The following is an 18,589-nucleotide window of genomic DNA, read 5'->3' as shown; positions in this document are numbered from 1 at the left end:
GCATGTAAACTGAAGTAAACCAAACAGATAGATTTCCACTGATTAGCTAATATACATGTAGAACTAGTTTGAAACTAGCAGTTTTTACTGAGTACACATGAACATAATACTTTTCGTAATTCTTTTTTTTTTTCAAAGGGTCATTAATTCCTTCTGGTAAACATAGAAGATGAAATTATAAATGGAATCGATGAAGACAAACTAAGCTATTTATAGGTCAATGACAGAAAGTTGATGAATTGAAAACACAAAGATATGCCTGACTTTGGTTGACCATTGTAGCTTTTGTTAATTCCTGCTTTGTTCTTGCATTAAATAAAAAAAAAACTTAGGTATCCGCAATGTTCTGAATAATCTTTTGATTCAAATTGAAATGTCCTACTCAGTTATAATTGATGATTTAAAAGGATAATGTGATTTAAACAGTACAAGAAAACAGCAGGACAGGGAGATGTCTCAAAATTACAAAATGGTTTAAAATCTCTAATTTTTGTCTGATTGAAGCATCAATAGATTGTGATGCAGAAGGAGTACATTTTATATATTGATACAAAAAATGAAGTTTTATTATTATTATTTTTTTTTTTTTTTGGATACATTTCTCAGAAGCTTACATGTTATATGTGCATGTTTTGGTTTAAAAATTAGACTACCTCTATATTTGCATTTACATGTTTAACATGTTTAAAGTGTTGAAACTCATTACAAATACAAAAGAAAAAAATAATTATTTTCCAAGCAAATACGAGGGCTGTTCGGACATTATTGAGACATTGTGTATATTCTTCTTTCTAATGAACGTTTTTCGGTGAAAATTTGCATATACATTTGACAAACTCTAAGAAGTAATAAAAACAAGAAATATTTTAAAAATATTTTATTTCATCTTTTCAATGGAATATTAATGTGTCAGTGGTAGGGGTACCCGGCGCAGTCACGAAATCGGATATTGAAAATATGTAACACCAACGTTAAAACTCCCAGTGGATACATAGTAAGAGCGAAAATAATTCAAATTATGTATATAATATTTCAATTTAACTTTGACTTCATTTTGTGCAAGTTTGTTAGAATTTCGATCAGAAATACGGAGATCATTAAAATATTTACGCGCGGTAAAGCTATCTGATAACGACGACAAAACGGATTTTGACGTCAAGGCGGAGCAGCGATCATACCTAAAATTTTGTGTAGCGGTATTGAGAACTCTTGTCCAGACTAAACGACCTGCTAAAACAATAACAATGCAATAAAACAAGTCTAAGGGTTTATTGTTTCATTGGTATATATCATTTTCTTACAAATAATTCAACCAGAGTAAAAATAAAAGCCCCGGCCGACCATCAATTATTACGGACTAAATAACGTTGACACGCGTTGCATAACTCGGTACTGCATGATGCTAAGTCAACCTGTATTTGACACTTTTTGTATATTTTACACTGGGGCAGCAACAGCATTGTTTTTTTTTTTTTGTTTTTTTGTTTTTTTTTTTTTTTAAAGAATCGATTAAGAATTATAAGACACAGTTTGATTTTTGAAATGTTATATGTAATGATAGAGGAAGTAGATTGAATGCTTTCTGGTCATTTCACAATGAGAATATATCGGCTGACCTGACGTTAAAATGACGTAGCGATGCTGCTCCAGGTCAATAGACATATGCTTGTTTATAATTTCACCGGAACTTATTCAATTATCCTATAAATTAGAAATTTTGTACATTTGTTTTATTTGTTCTTTAAAAAAAGTTGACGAATTTTTATGAATTTATCTCTGTCCTTTGTGGAGTAAAAGTATTTGTCTCAATAATTTTCGAACAGCCCTCGTAAAATGAAGAAATTAAAAGTTTTTGATTTTATTTTGGTTTAAAAATTTATCAAAGAATTAATTAAGTCGAACTTCATGAAAAAGAAAAGCTGAAATCAAAATATTTGTATCAATTTAAATGTCATGCTTGATAAATTTTGAAAATACTGACAGATACACCCTAGCACAACATATATACATGACTAAAATTGTAAATTTTTAGAGACTTTGGATGTGCATGGTGTCAAACTTCGTCTCGTTTTAATATAAAATGAAAAATTTATAACCGATTAAAATATTGTGATCTGTATATATTGTAGCATAAATATTGTGATACCTACATGTAATATAGTATATTAGATATAGAATAGTAGAAGAAAGTGTATTATCTTAGCCCTTTATATATATTTGCAGTGCAGTATAAAACAGTTCAATTATATAATAATGAAGTCAAGAGAATATGGACATGATTATATGTAAATTAATAGATTTTGTTTTCATTTTTGCAGGTGTGTCTGATGGAATTTGTCATTTCATTAATAAATAATGCTGATAAAGATGCAAACTTAGCAATAAGCCTTAAAAGTGACAACTTTGACAAAGAAATATATATCCATATATAACAGTTACTGTCTGAATGCAGTGAAAGGATGTAGATGAACAGATGAAGAGATTAAGTACAATGTACATCAATTACTTGGATGAAGAGAATCTGCAACATGGGGTAAGGTGTATTTGCTGCTTTATTAGTTATAAACTGTAAATAAATTATTAGCAGAAAATAGACACAAAAGCTTTTATTAAAGCAAATTAGGGATAAATATTAACTTAAAGCATGCGGATACTCAGTGATAGTCTGATAGTATCATAAAAACCAAAAGAACTTCAGTGACTTTGAAATCCTGATAGCCCTAGCTGTTAATGAACTAGTTGCCCAGTACAGCCTTTGGCTGCTTATGGAGTCATGACTTGATTGTTGAAAGGGGGGGGGGGAGAAGAGGAGGAGGAGGAAATGGATTTCCCAGTGGTATGAAGGTTAAAAATAGGGCCAAAAAGAACCAGGTTATGGTGAGGCAGACTTGCCTCCTTACATTTTATTGTAATTATTTAACCCTCCACTCTGTATAAGTGAAATAATTCTCGAATGGGACATAAAACAACACTCAATCAATCGGTTACACTTCACTCACTGTTCACAGCACTTGTTGCTCTGTACTGGCTCAATTAAGCAGGTTAGGTTCAGTTTGGTGTTTACTAGTCATTCCAGTGATAAATAAGAACATTTTTTGTGAGACAACTGCACAGCAGTGCAACCCCTAGGGATCACTTTACCTGGCATCTGTCTGTCTGTCCATCTGTCACACTTTATATCTTGAGAATTGTAAGAGGTTTAATTGTTTTTGATATTTGGTTAATATTTTGCTAGGCATTATGACTTTTTTAAAATAATATGGTTGCCAATCTTGTAACCCTTGAACTTACCTTTGACCTACTTATAAAAAAAAGTTTAAAGTGCCAATATTCAACATATTTTTGATAATTTAAAAGAGGTAAGTCTTTGTTATTTAGCATGTGCACAATTTGTCATAAATTATTATAATGAAAAATACCAGCATTACAGTTGACTTGATCTTGACCTTTGTTTTACTTTTCAAAAAATACTTTGAATGGTTAATTTAACTTAAATGTTTTGATTTTCTAGAAGTAGTGTTTTGATAACTAGCATTGATGAGCTCATGACACTCTACTTTGAAACTTTTTGATATCCAGTTATCACACAAACTAAAACTTAAATCCTATGAAAACAAATTGGGATCAGTATACCACAATGGGTGGTAATGTAGACTGACAATACGTTCTATTTCCACTATGGAAGAGTTATACTTCTTAGTGCGCTCTTTTGTAAAAAAGTCGGAAAATGTACAAATCTTGCGGGATTTCTGGGACAAACTTAACATAAACATGTAAACAATATGTTGAATGTCGATGAACAAATCCTAACAAAATGCAAATGAAATATTTTATTGTTGAGGACTTTATATACATCAAGAGTAGGAATGACAACGATATCAATTTATACAATTTATAGTTTTCGCTCTTTTACATATGTCTTTTAGTTCTTCTATTCTTTAATTGGAATAACAAATACATTTAACATTTAAAATTGGATCGAGATTGGCATGTTTTGTATTATCCACAAAGCCATGCTGTCCCAGTCAGACGACCAAATGTGCCTCTAATTTTGAAGAGTTCACCAATGGAAATCAAACATTGCAGTAAAAACAGCTTGAAATATCTTTAGAAAAAAATGTTGAAAAGATTGTTGACCATTATATGGTGACGTCTCTATTTTAGTGAAAAATTCTTAAACAGGATGTAAAACGACATACAATTAAACAATCAATCCAACTACTGAGTGAGATTTCTAGCTTGTGAACTACCAATTATGTCCAACTAGAAGTAATATTTGAATGTTTTAAAATGTGATTGTACATTGTAGGAAATAATGTTCCTATAGAAAAGTCAAAGAATGTATGCGTATGTGAGATTCTGAAGTAGCAGATGATGAGTAGGAATTTGAAGTGAATTATGGGAAAAGGTATGCAATCCATTAGTTTGCTTTAAAGTTAGTGATTTTAAAGCTGAACACACTGTGTAAAAAGAATTTTCCCGCCATATTCCTTTATTCACGCTATAGTGTAGGGCCCCTACATAAGCCACTCACTTAATCACTGTACAGTGTAATCTGTTGTCACCTGGCTGTGTAGACGTATGCTACATAGCTCTCGGTAGCGACAAAAAATTACGGTGTACTTCTTTCACAGCAGGAGAGAAAGATGCCAATGAAACTTACAACAGTTGCACAGGTCAGTGCAGTATACAAACATACACAAGTACACGTAACTGCAATAAAATAAATAAAGGCGTTGCAAGATAACCAGCATGAGCATGTGTCACCATTCCACTCCGATACCTGTGACAATAAAGCAGTCAGGTGTAACAAATGCGAAGAGTATACCCCCGTGCTGATATAGTAGATAATATATAATCGAATATGGTGTATGCCTATTTATGAGATGTGTTCAGCTTTAATTGATTGTTTTTCTCTGACAATATGTACCATAGGTCATAGTCATTTATGGTATATGCAGTGGCGCCATGTTTATCCGAACACTTCACCTTCCAGATGCTGTTTTTCGGAAATAGATTTTTTCCATGTCATTCTGTCTCATTAATCCAGAAATTCGTGTTCCGCATCCGGACGGTCGATTTCTAAGTACTGCAAAATGTAATAGTTCATTGAAAAATGACTCATTTATCTGGATGGTAATTTTTCAAGAAATGACTTTTTCACACTTATCTTGCAGTAGTGTTAATTGTAGTAAAAACATTGGCCATGCAGTCAGTTTGAAGGCAGTACCTGTGACCTACAAACAATAGTGTCTAATATTAGCGTGTATTTACCCCAATTAATTTACACGTCTATTATGAAGCTCGAAGAATTTAGCTTACACCAGAACACTGTGCATTAATTAAATAAGAAACAGTTCAAAATTAATCAATACATGTATTATTTTTAACAAACTTAAGCCAAAGAGGCGTCCGGTTAAACAAGGCGCCACTGTATATATCTATAATACATGCATATAAATGTACTTGCTATTAACAGTGAGTACAATAAAATTTTCCCATTAAGTATATTCTTTTTATCTATGTGGTCTACTTTATGCCCAATTATCAGCAGTCTCCTTAATGGCCATATTTAAGTATAAGAACTAGGTTGCTATAGCAGACAAAAGGTAAATATAAAAATCTAAGTGCAAGGTACTTTATCACTGATTGAATGTTAATTAGGGCCTGCATGAAATGTTAAAGCTATATAGGATTCACATTGTCCATCTTTGTGTCTTTCAGTCAGCAACACTTCAGTTGTGACACAATAAACAAGTTTTAATTTATGCAGTGTAATGCTATACAGGGTATTGATGCATACAGTAAATGAGATCATTAGAATGGTGTATTTATATACTGTATATACTTGATATCAACAATTTTTCTCAGTGGTCTACTTTATGCCCAATTATAAGTGGTCTCCTCAATGGCCATATTTAAGTATAACATGTATAAGTACAGGTTGCTATAGCAGACAAAAGTAAATATAAATATCTAAGTGCAAGATACATACAAAACTCTAAAGACCATGATACTTTGATACTGATTGAATGCTGATCTGGACCCTTGAAAAACACTTACTCTTAGTCTTATTTATATGACAGTGTGTGGTTTGATATAAGTTAACTGAATTACCTAGGTAACCATGGTAACATATTTCTATCTATTTTTGTATGTTTTTGCATGAGCAAGGGCTTGGGGTCATGCATAAACTTTTCACATTCTTCAACTTCTTCTCAAGAACTACTGGACCAGTTGAAATCAAACTTGTCACAAAGTATCTTTAAAATAAGGATGGCAATGATTAACTGGTTTATTAACTATTGAGAAAGAACATAACCAGTTGAAATTTTCATAACCAGTTTTTTAACCAGTTACAATTTACTTACTTTGTACTAACCACTTAGTAGATAGTTTTTGAGTATTTGTATTTACTTTTTCAATAATATTTTCATTTTTGAAATAAAACTTGTAACATGTTTCAAACTGAAATGTGACAATCAAGCAGTTACCATATCTTGCTGAATATAATATGCATTGGTTTAAATATGCACCCCCTTTTTCAGCCTGATAACTTGGGGAAAATTGCAGCTCGGTTGTAAAGATTATTTGCTACAAAATTTTATTTCCTACAGGGCACAAGTTATTTAAACATTAAGATTTTAACAGACTTGAAATTTCTCTGACAGTAGCTTAAAGATGAGTCACTTGACATATGACAAGCATTTGATATGTTGTAATCAACACACACCCAAAGCTTAAAAAATGAAGAACGAAGGTTATAAATCAACCTCTCAAATATGAAACAGGGCTCTCAATTGTCTATAATTGGGGCCGTTCAGGGGCCCCAATTCAAAAAAGGTACCTTTTTTCCCAATTAATGTGTGATTTTTCCCCATAGTCATTTCTCCCAAAAATTAAAGAAAATATAGCTGGATATATACCGGTAATAACTTAACTTGCTATTCATATTCCTCTGTTTTATAAAACAAATTTAGTTGATAGCGAAGACCGGAAACCCAATATATATGATTTTAAAGTACTTATAATGGTTATTCCAAAATTTCCTAAAAGGTCTTTATTTTCCCAATCTTTATAGCCCGGCCCCATTCCCAAAAAGCAGTGTTAGAGCCCTGTGAAAATGAAAACAATTATATGTACAGCAAATATAAATTGCCCTATCTTGTAAAAAATGTGATTGGAATAGATAGACCATTTCTTTATCCAGGTGAATATCATTACTGCTACATTTTCAAAACGGTAATTATTTACCGCTACATACTCATTACCGCTGCAAAAAAGTACACATTACCACTACATTTAAAAGTTTACATTACGAATACATTGCCTCTTTCATTAGCCAGTTGATTATGCATGTACAGATTGATACAAAGTACATGTACAACATATCCAAGCATAAGACCTTTTTCCACTGCTCACCATGGGAGACGAAAGTAGGGCTTAACAGGGTGGCTTTTTCCCACTTTTTTATTAGTCCCCTACTGGTGAAACCAGAGGGATTATAGGTTTCCTCTGAGTCTGTCCATCTGTCTGTCTGTCTGTCCCTCTTTCAGTCTGTCCCATTTGCTTTCCGCACGTTTTTTTTCTAAACGCTTGCAGATATTGAGCTGAGTTTTGGTATGTAAGCGTATCTTGATGAGTTACAGTTCAAGTTTGCATTTTGTTATGCTTCTTAATCAATGATTTTTAATGGAATTGTAGCAATTCAATTTTTAGTGGGAACCAGATTACACTTGCCAATAGGGGACTAGTATAACTGTATTGCTAATGCAATACTCTCAGAATCCTTGTTTAATCTTAATTATAGTAGGTATTTAAGTATGCAAGTACAATACTGTACATATAAATGCTTGTTTGAAATAAAGTTTTTCTTGTAATTTCAGCCCAATGCAACAGAAACTAAAAATTCAAGAACCTATTGGTAATTAATCTGATGTTTTTTAAATAGATTAATCGAAAGTAAATGCAATATAATTCATACTATATAAAGGTACAGTGTTTAATTGATTTGTTACAAAAAAGAGCAATGACCAATCACAAATGCTAATGTAGTGGTAAATATTTTTAATATTTAATAAGTTCCACATTTTTTTTCACAGTGAAATGGTAAAGAAGAAACTGCTAGCACTACTGTGCAGACTACCATCAATCAACATGATCAACAAAATCAAGTAATCCTTCTGAGTAAGTGCCCTGTAGTATTATCTGTTTTCACCTAGACCAATGTGAAAAGGATGAAAGTTATTATACTCAATACACAAGTTTGGAGATTATAGCTCTCCAACAAGAGAAACACAAAAAGTAGCCATATCAGCATGAAAGTGGCAGAGGTTGTTAATAAAGTATACACAATCATGCATAAATAAATGTCAGCATGATGGCTTAATTAGGGCCTTTTAAAATGTATTTAATATTAAAGAAAGATTATACATGCATATTATGTTAAGCAATGATGATTTTGGTGATCTTTAGTAATACAGGTTTTTGGATGCTTGAGTCTCTGATTGACAATAATCTATGTAGTTTTGGGAGACCAGGTTTTCAAATAATCTGTCAGAATTCCCATGGGTACCAATTGCAACCTGATATTAGGCTAGCAGACCTCTTTTTATATTCATATAAAGCAGAATTTATTCAAAATCTTACACATGCGAAGAAGAAAACACTTGATGTGGTCTTGAACTCGACATTGAGATATATCGATGGTGTATTATCAATTAACAATAGTTACTTCCATTCATATGTCAACTCTATATATATCCCAGTGAGCTTGAAATAAAAGACAGAGTCTGACACATCTGTTTCATGTTTGGATATTATTTATTTCCATCCCTAATTAAAATTTTATAAATTGATTATGTACATGTAATATTAAATGCATGTTTCTTGGAAAGTAATGGTTTAAGTGTTTCCTTACTGCTCTGAAAGATTTTCATGGTATATCAGATTCTTGTTTATTATCCTTTTCTAAGTGTTACTTTTCTCTAAGCAGTGAACAGACAGTTGTATCACTAATGTTAGGTGGAGACACATATCAAGTTACCTACAGTTACAGCCAAGGTTTGATGAAGGTGACAGAATCATCTGGAGTTTGGCAGCGGGAGTGACAGTCGGCAGTGGATACTCACTCCTCTATGGCACCTGATCCCACCTCGGATGTTTTTGAGGTAGAGGTTGCACTGCTCAAATCATAATTTGAATGGACTTTTGAGCTTAAATACATAGGGGTGAAACGATACACCTCCTTCACGGTTCGATATGTATTGTATAATTTTGTCTAGGTACGGTTATTTTTGATACGATACATTTTGATTGAAGGAAACAAATTCAACCTTGTTTTATGCTTTCTTTTACTAAATTTAGTCACTTAATTTACGAATTTTTATTTGCAAATTGACTAGAAGAAATTGATTAGAATTTCTGACTGTCCAAAATTATTTTACAAACTATCAGTCCTCAAAAATTTACGTTTTCTATACTTATTTATACATGTACTGAGTAACATGTTTTACCTTATGTCAAACCCGACTGAATAACGATCCCGACCGAAAAATGAAGCGAACCGAAAATTAAAGATTTTGCACCGTGTATCAAACCGAAAAAAATACCGCGGTGAACCGATTCACTCCTATAAATACTGTTCGTTGTCTCCATATTTCATTTTATAAAATCTAGTTTTAATTAGGATGATTGAAAACAAATGAATCATCAATCCCTTTGAGAGAAGACACTTCCTAGATTGTACAAATTTATTCTAAAAAAAAATAGTGCAATCTTTAAAATTATTATGAGGGGAAAGAGTCAGTGTTTCATTTAGAATCCTGACGTGCAGTGATCAGACGCCTATATATTAGAGATCCATTTTTCTTTCTTCGTATTATTATAAGATTTTTCCATTGTGTTTTTTTCCCTGATATTTTTGGTATTTATTATTTAAATTTTGAGCTGATTAGTGCATCCTAATAAACAGTTATAGACCAGTATATTGAACATGTCCTACTTGCAGGTTTATGAAATATATGGTGATAACAAACAGTATTAAAGCTCAAATGTTCGTTCAAACAGTACAATTCAGAAGCAGAATAAATACGGACCTCTAAAACATCAGAAGTGGGATCAGGTGCCATGGAGGAGTGAACATCCCCTGCTGACAGGTCACACCTGCCGTGTGCTTCCTGTCATGATCCAGGAAAATTAGAAAAATCCGTAGGCAATTCAGTGTGTAAATAATGGCCTGAAAATTAGATTTAAAACGTCAATCAGCACTTGACTTAATGATAGATTGTATTTGCTGACAAGCAACAAGGTCACTGTATCGACCATATAACTTTTGTAATGATGACTTTAAACGAGACTGATGATATTCTTGTTTCATCAACTTGTTTGTCAATAACTTACTTTGTTTTAGAAATTGTTCATACATAGAGCATGCTCTTGTGAATGGAATCAACAGAGAGATATAAACCCTGTATGTGATGAGGGTATATTGCTGCATAAGTAAGGGAAGTTGATGATTGAAAAGTTAGTCATAAAGGTTTGTTGTTAGGTTACCATTAACCTCTTTTTATAGTAAATTATCAAAATATGAAACAGATGTGTGAGACTCCAGGGATAGACATTAACTTTCATATTCACTTGTCCTTTGGGACAACAAATTTTGACTTGTCCAAATGCAAAACTTGGTTGCCCAAACCCTAGAAAGAAGAAAATACGGGTAATTTAATTTATGTGTGATAAAGTACTTTCTATCGGCAAGTTAACTGCCAAGAAGAAACGTTGATGTGTCAGTGATCCTACAATTGTAAATACTGTACATGTATACCACTGTCCTTTCATTTATCCTGAAAACTTGCACTGCCATGCAGCAGTATTTATTTTCTTTAAAAGAAAATTCATATTTTAAATATATATATATATATAAATTATATATATTATTTTGATTTTTTTTCTCTGGAAAACTGAGGCCACACTAAAGGAAAACAGTTGTCTTGTTTTGAAACATACATATCCTGATCAGAATACATTGTTTGCCGAGAATAACTGGTGTTCTGTGAGTGAAAAAACAAACTATTCTTGTTTAAGAAACTATTTTTGATATGTTCTTTGCAGAAAGTGTTATTGTTTTGTTTAAAACTAATGCAAGATATGAAGAAAAAAAAAGCGTTTTTATCTGAAATACATGTATTCACTTGCCCAATCGGACAAGTACATTGGCATTTTCACTTGCCCTAACTGGGAATTTACTTGCCCCGGGCAATCGGACAACGGTTAATGTCGATCCCTGGACTCTGTGGTATCTTAAAATTATCAAGCTCATTGGGATAAATTGTGTTGAAATATGAATGGAAATAATTAATACCGTAAAGTCACATGTATCGAACGCACTTTTTTTTCAGAAAAATTGTTCAAAAGGTGGGGTGCGTGCATTACATAGGAACTAAATTCAACCTCTTTTTTTCTGGACATTTTTTCTTAACTCTTATGAGTGATTTTCACTGTTATCACATTGTAAGTTTATTACTGTAACATATTCCCCAATTCTTGAATGATAGTCACGTATGACAGATCGCTGGTAAATAAATCAACAAACAGAAATATAAAAAGATATATCCATTAAAATGAATTATTCAAAATTAAATATAATATATGTATATTTAAAATAAATTATCTTTTTCTAACGTGGATATCATCACTGCCAAATTTAACTCCTCTCGACCCTAATGTAGGTCATATTTGTTTATATAACAATTTCCGGCCATTTGGTTTAGAAACAACTGCCATTTTAAACAATACACTTGTAATCAGTAAAGTTTATTTAATGATAAATATTTTACACACCTTTTTAAATACCTGGTATCACTTGTATACATAAGTGTGACATTAATTGGGCTTGGGATGATTTGTTTACGTAAACACAGACACCTGCTTGGAATGCATTTTCAGCACAATATCGTAACATACTTGGAGTTATAGGGGGAAAAAAATTAGGGACTTAATTTTTAATTTATACCAATCAAATAACATTTAAAATACAGACTATACTTAAATACATGTAAATAAAGCTTATATGTAAAATGAATTTTCCAAGAAAATTGAAAGTTGTATCCTACTTTCGTTTTTGAAATAATATGAATATTTTAACTTTTTAAACTTTTTCTTAGGAATAGTTGTGCTGTGAAAATAAGAGATACATCCGCATTTTTGGGGTAGCGTTTTATCCATAGGAACTGCATTTTTCTCAGGATTTTCTCCCAAAATTTGGGGGTGTGTCTATTACAAGACTATGGCCGTTACACGTGACAATATGGTACTTCGTCAATATATATATCTAAATGTTAAAGGCGACAGCATGTATGTTCTTCTTCTCATGTATAAGATTTTAAATAAATTCTGCTTTGTATGAATACAAAAATAGGTTTGATAATAACGGAGCACAATTGGTACCTATGGAAATTCCAAGAGATTTTTGGAAGACCTTGTCTCTAAAAACCACATAGATATTGTCAATCAGAAACTCAGGAATCTTTTTAATATCAACTTCAGAGTACTTGTGTGTACAATCAGTGTTTTTACAGAATAATTTTGCAAATGACCAATGACAAGATAAGTTAATTTTTCAGTTCCACTTTTGATGAAAAAGCAGCTGTCAATAAACAAATCTCTCATCCATACAAAAGAGCATACCAAGGGTGATAATCTCAAAACTTAAGCATTGATCTGTTCGAAATATTTTTTTTTTTATTGACATACGTTTAAGGATAAACAACAATACTTGATATCGCGATTACTTAAATTAGCGGAACTCTTTCACGGAGGTAGGAAACGTCTGTTGGATGGGGGCAGTGTGCTATTGAATGCAATGCATGATCGATCATTGTGGAATTTATAAGGACTGATAAGAAAGAAATCCTGGAGAAATATCTTGCTAAACATGCGCTGAACCAGCCTAATAAATTTTTGAGAGGAGCTAGTCCTATATGTTACATTTTTTACGATACTTTTTACTAAGTGGACTCTTATTAAATTCTAAATGAAAATCGTTACTTTTGAAAGTTGATAAAATACTCCAAACTTTCCTTATTTGACAATCTACTATTTGGAGTTCAACTCTTGGAAATACATTGTAGTTTCGGCATAATGATTGTTCGAATCATTCAATTGTCACCACTGTAAACAATGTTATACCCTAGAAATCTTGTGAAAGAGCAAGAGCCACGAACCATCAAAAATGGCCCTGTCTCAAAAAGTAACGGGGTTTTGTCAGTTGATAGTGTAGACTTTTAGCTTTTCTTTGTCGTTTTTCTTTTTTGAATATCGATTATATTTTTTTGAAAAAGAGAGTTTGAAGTATGACGGTGTTTTAAAAGAAAATGCTAGTAGAACGTCATTTTTTGAAACGTAACGTCGTAGGGCGGAAAAATTACTTTGAGCGATTTTACATATGTGATTTTGAATTAAAATTAGTATCAATTGGAATGGACATTTGTCTTACTAATAAACTTCATAATTAATTTAAGACAATTAAGAGCAGTTGGAAATTGATTTCACATCGCAGTCTTGATGGCAACTGCGTTACACTCTACCTGGTCCCTGTTCTATTATAATTTTTAAGAAGGAACATTGTATTTCTATCCCTTGAACATATTTTTGTGCGATGCATCGCTCCTAGTTACATGCAAGTATTGAGTATTAAACATCATTAAAAAAAAAACATATGACTTGCTTCAAATGACGATAGCCCGTCCAACTTAGTTTTCCGGACTTTTTCCAATATGCCTGCAAATATTAAGCTTATATCTTTGGAATGCGCGTCCATGCACGAAGTTTGTTTTTCAAAGTGGGGAAGGGGGCAGTCAGAAATAATAATAAGATACTTGAAATGATCTTAAAACGAATGTTTCTAAACTGAAGAGCCACAATGTAATTCAATAACTGGATCTATAGATGTAATTGCAAAAAAAAAAAAAATGTTGAAATGGAAATAGACTTTTAATCCGAAATTCTTAGATCCTGAACTTGCGAGCATTTTAACATATAAAAGATCTAAATGATTTGGAAAAACGGAGGAAGTAAAAAGTTGGAAGGACTTGTTTCTAATCCATTTACAGTAAAACTCAGTTAGAGCGAAGTTCTGGAGAACTGCGAAATTACTTCGCTATATCCATAATTCGTTATATCCGTATAACAAATTCCTTAAAGTATACATAGAGATTTCGAAATATGTTTTTTTTTTCCCTTCAAGTATGGCTAACAAATGTACACGTATTTACAGAAGTATAAAATACAACATTTACTTTGGAGTTCAAAAGTTTTCGGATGAATTGAGTTTCAAATATGATTACTTACAAAATTAATATATCAGTTCAATATTTTAAAAATTGAGATCTTTGAAAATTCGCTCTAAAAGACGTACATTGCGTTATTTTTAACTTCTAGGGGACACAAAATTAGTTCGGTATAACCGTAAAATTGCTATATCTGAATTCGATATAGCCGTAAAATTTTACACGGAATTGTTAGGGATTTTGCAAGGGATTGCAAAAAACTTTGCGATAGCTGTACATTCGGTATATCCGTGTTCATACTAAATGAGTTTTACTGTATTCATTTATGACAATAATTTGAATGTCGTTTTCGAGACAGAAACATAAAACATTATAGATTAATTGAAAAGGGGTGTCCCAACTTATCAAAATGCTTTATTTAGTAAACGGAACTCATTAAAACACTGTCGCCCTAAATGTGAGTTTCTTTGGATTAATATGGAATACATTTCAAAAAAAATATTCTTAGGAAAGATAAATCTGTTGAGAAATCACTAATTTAAGGCTAAAGCAGAAAATAAATCAGCCCTGTTCATTATTATATATTTATCGGTATTTGCTAGAACCCCCACCCCACCCCAACCACACCCCGCACACACACACGCTCTTCTCTTGCAAAATATTCGAATATTTCTCTCCCAAATATCTTTACTGCAAGGAATTCGTAAAGATAGAAATCTGCGAAAATTCATATATGATTATTTTCCATGTAAATGTAAAAAATGATTAAACATGAGCAAATACATTTTTAGCATACGTAACTATAAAGTGTAAAATTCCCACTTTCGATATCATTGCACATATATAATGTTTTTTGTGGTTTATGAAAAGAGTAGAGCTGCGTTTATATTGCTGATATGTGGGTCACATTCATAAGTAAAACACATGTATAGGTGTTCATTTATCCTTGTCTTATTGTCCTACAATCAGCGCAAGATTGATTATATTCAACAAAAACTTGCTTAAAAAGGTCTTACCCGCAGAAGCAATAAGAGCTGTCCTTACATTTTCTTTTCAGTTTCCTTTGTGAAATATTTTTTTTCGTACACAGTGGTGGTGCCGCACCAGGCACCCCCCCCCCCCCTTTTCACTGAGGAAAAAATGAGAGGAGTAGGAAAGTCTAAACCAATTTTCAATTTCTAGATTGATTTCTATTAATAAACAATAAAGAAAGTTAAATTCAAGACAACTTATAGGATTAAACTTTGAATAATTACATTAATTAAAGTTTTGCTGTCATTAGTTTATGACACCCCCCCCCCCTTTTTTTTTTTCAACCTCAACTGGAAGTCTTGAATATACCTCTGATAAGTCCTTTCTACATATCATAATACTAATAATTAATTAATACTGAGGAAAGAGGTAAAAGCGTACAATACCAGAATAAGCTGACAATAGATTTAAAAAAATATTATTATTATATGTATTATCAAAAAAAAAAATTATATCGTTGGGTTTAAAATAACCAGCTATAAACAACTTACGCTCATACGTTTCAAAGAACATATTCCTGGTTTATTGTTTTGATTTTTAAACACATTTTAAGGACTCTCTCTTTCTCTCTCTCTGAGTTTTCATGGGGCTGAATTCTTAGATAAAACAAACCCTATACTTACAGTCGCAATAAAGAAATGGTGGCAGATAAAAAAAAAAACTTTAGAGTAATTGATATGTAACGTACTCTATTTTATTTATTTATTTTTATTCTTTATTTTTTCTAAATATATTTAAAACCACTACCCTTTCCACTAATTGACGATCTGAAGCATAAATTACTTAAATTGTGATAGTAACTATGAAATATTTGGAGCACAGTAAAAGATGCATAAACGTTTTATACTGGATTTCTAAGACATACTGTGATATTTTTTTTTGCATTTTTGCTTACTTGGGTGTAGTTGAATTATGTTTCACAAATGATAAGAAAATCAGTATATATGTGTTATACACATGCATCATCAATATCCTCACTTCGAATTTATTGAATGCAGACATATTGCAAAATACATGTATATATGCTTAATATATGCTTTTGAAGTTGGATGGAAATTAACCCTTTTGTGTACATGCATAAGAATCATCTCAGAGGATTTTTTTAAAAACAGTTATTACATCGATGGCTTATATATGCTGGTACAAAATAATATATAGTTATAGTATACATGTACGTGTATGTGTGTACCGATATTGGGTTTCGTCAAAACAATTGCACTTGATGAACCCGCGCCCGTGACCTAGATTCTGTTTAGCCGAAATGTAGATGATTATCCAAATGCGTTTTTTATTTCTTTTCTTTTAATTTTCACTTTGCACAGCAAGTTATGTTTTTATTATTTCGTTTATTTTACAAAGGTCTAGCGTGATATCTTTGCTACATTCTCTATATTAATTTGTTTACAATTTGAGTCATGTCTGTTAACACGCACAATAGTATTAAAATTGTCTCAAGAATATAAAAAAAAAAGAAAGAAAAAGAAACATATAAATAAAAGATGTATAAAATTGAAGGTCTAATAACAGTTTTAACAAAGCAGGCATTGGGGGGGGGGGGGGGTATTGTGTTAAGGACAGTAAAGAAAACAATTTGGCGTGAATTTCTGTTAATTAATAATTTGATGGTATCATCCAGTTGAGCTTAAATCATACAAATAAAGACAGCATTCGAGATCATACAAAACTTTTCAGCAACATTCCAAATAGTTTAGAGCCTTTATGACGTCACAACTGACGTATTATTAGTAACGTCATATACAATGGACCTATTCACAATAAAAACCATGGTTTTGCTAGTTCTATATTTATTTCAGAAAATGTTTATTCTTAAGGTGTTTTTCCACAATAAGCGTTTTAAACGAACAATAAATTGCTTTTCTCGCATATTTTGTGAAATGCATAGTTTTTTATTGGTGTATGAATTAAATGTTAACGATTGATTCACAAATTAGTGATTATTTGATGCATCAAAATTTAAATATAAAATCAAATTTCATATTGGCCACACCCACGAACAACAACGATAATAAGCATAAAGATTTGCATCGGCAATATCTATATCTATGGTAAGTATGAAAGTTGTTCTTGACTGTGGCCACATCTAACTTTGGGAAAATCTGTCAAAAAATCGGCATTTCTTAACGTTTTTATCACATCGTCTCATGTTCCAACCGTCGCACGTGCCTAATGGCGCATTATTTGACAAAATACGTTACGTATGGAAAACAAGTATGTTGTCCTCTAACATTTAATGTATAGTACTCTTTTTGATTCGAAACTTTATTTTTGTGAAAAACACAGGGCCAAATATGATGGTTCGTGGCTTTAGCTCTTTAGAGCTTCCTCGACTCCCATGCAAAAGAGCCGTTGTAAGTTAGATAACTGTGAGATACTCGCAATACTACGTATTGCAAATACTGGTACTTTTAATTCAATTCACATGTGCTCACCTTTAAAATGCATTCACAATTCTTTATTAAGTTGGTGACATTATGTATGAAAATATCATAAAGTCTAGTTACATGTTTAAACTATGCTTGTAGTATGCATTTTTTTTTCTTGAACAGTAAAGGAAGGGATGAGAGAATTCATTGAGTGCCATATACTTTCATTTGTATGTCATTTTTCAGAGATGGAGTAGTACACAAGCACAATTTTTTAGAAAGAAAAGTCAATGGAATTTTGATATAGAATTTAAATTTAAAAAAAAAACAAATTATCAATTACTGCAGTTTTGAATTTCAGTACACTAGAAATTTTTCTGCCCTGCCATGAATATGGCTGGGGCATATAGAGTTTGTCATGTCTGCCTTCCGTCTTTCCAACCTTCTGTCTGTCCTTCCATTCCGCTTTGCTTTTAGCTCAGTTCAAAACTAAGTTTCAAAGAAACTATTCAAGATATTTTTATCAGTCTTCATATGCTGATACATATTGATGAGAGGTATTCAATTTCATCAACATTTTTTCCCTTGACCTTGACCCTACTTATCTTAAATAAGTGTTTAGCTCAGTTTTAAAGAAACCATTCAGGATAGCGTAATCAAACATCGTTTGCCGATACATACTGATGAGACCTATTTAACTGCATCAACATTTTTTGACCTTGATCTATCCTTTGACCTTAACCTTTTTTTTTTAAATGGTGATTAGCTCAGTGTTAAATAAACAGTTTCCATTCAAAATATTTTTATCAAACTTAATTTGCTGATGTGTATTAGTGAGAACTATTCAATTGCATCAAAAATGTGTGACCTTGAACTTTCCTGTGA

General features: G+C 31.9%; 1 long non-coding RNA gene across 1 annotated transcript; it reads left to right on the top strand.

Annotated features, from left to right (window-relative positions):
* Positions 1 to 2,497: 2,497 nt before the first annotated feature.
* Positions 2,498 to 18,001, top strand: LOC133179985 (uncharacterized). The gene is made up of 4 exons (XR_009720227.1): positions 2,498 to 2,533; positions 7,887 to 7,924; positions 8,103 to 8,187; positions 17,951 to 18,001. It is a non-coding gene; the product is annotated as an uncharacterized LOC133179985 (long non-coding RNA).
* The last annotated feature ends 588 nt before the right edge of the window (positions 18,002 to 18,589 follow it).

This window comes from Saccostrea echinata, unplaced genomic scaffold, assembly GCF_033153115.1.
Source record: "Saccostrea echinata isolate AGI-Se365-2 ecotype Australia unplaced genomic scaffold, CSIRO_AGI_Sech_v1 ptg000005l, whole genome shotgun sequence".
Classification (NCBI taxonomy): Eukaryota; Metazoa; Mollusca; class Bivalvia; order Ostreida; family Ostreidae; genus Saccostrea; species Saccostrea echinata.
The sequence above is the reverse complement of the archived record's forward strand: the minus strand, read 5'-3'. Positions and strand labels throughout refer to the sequence as shown.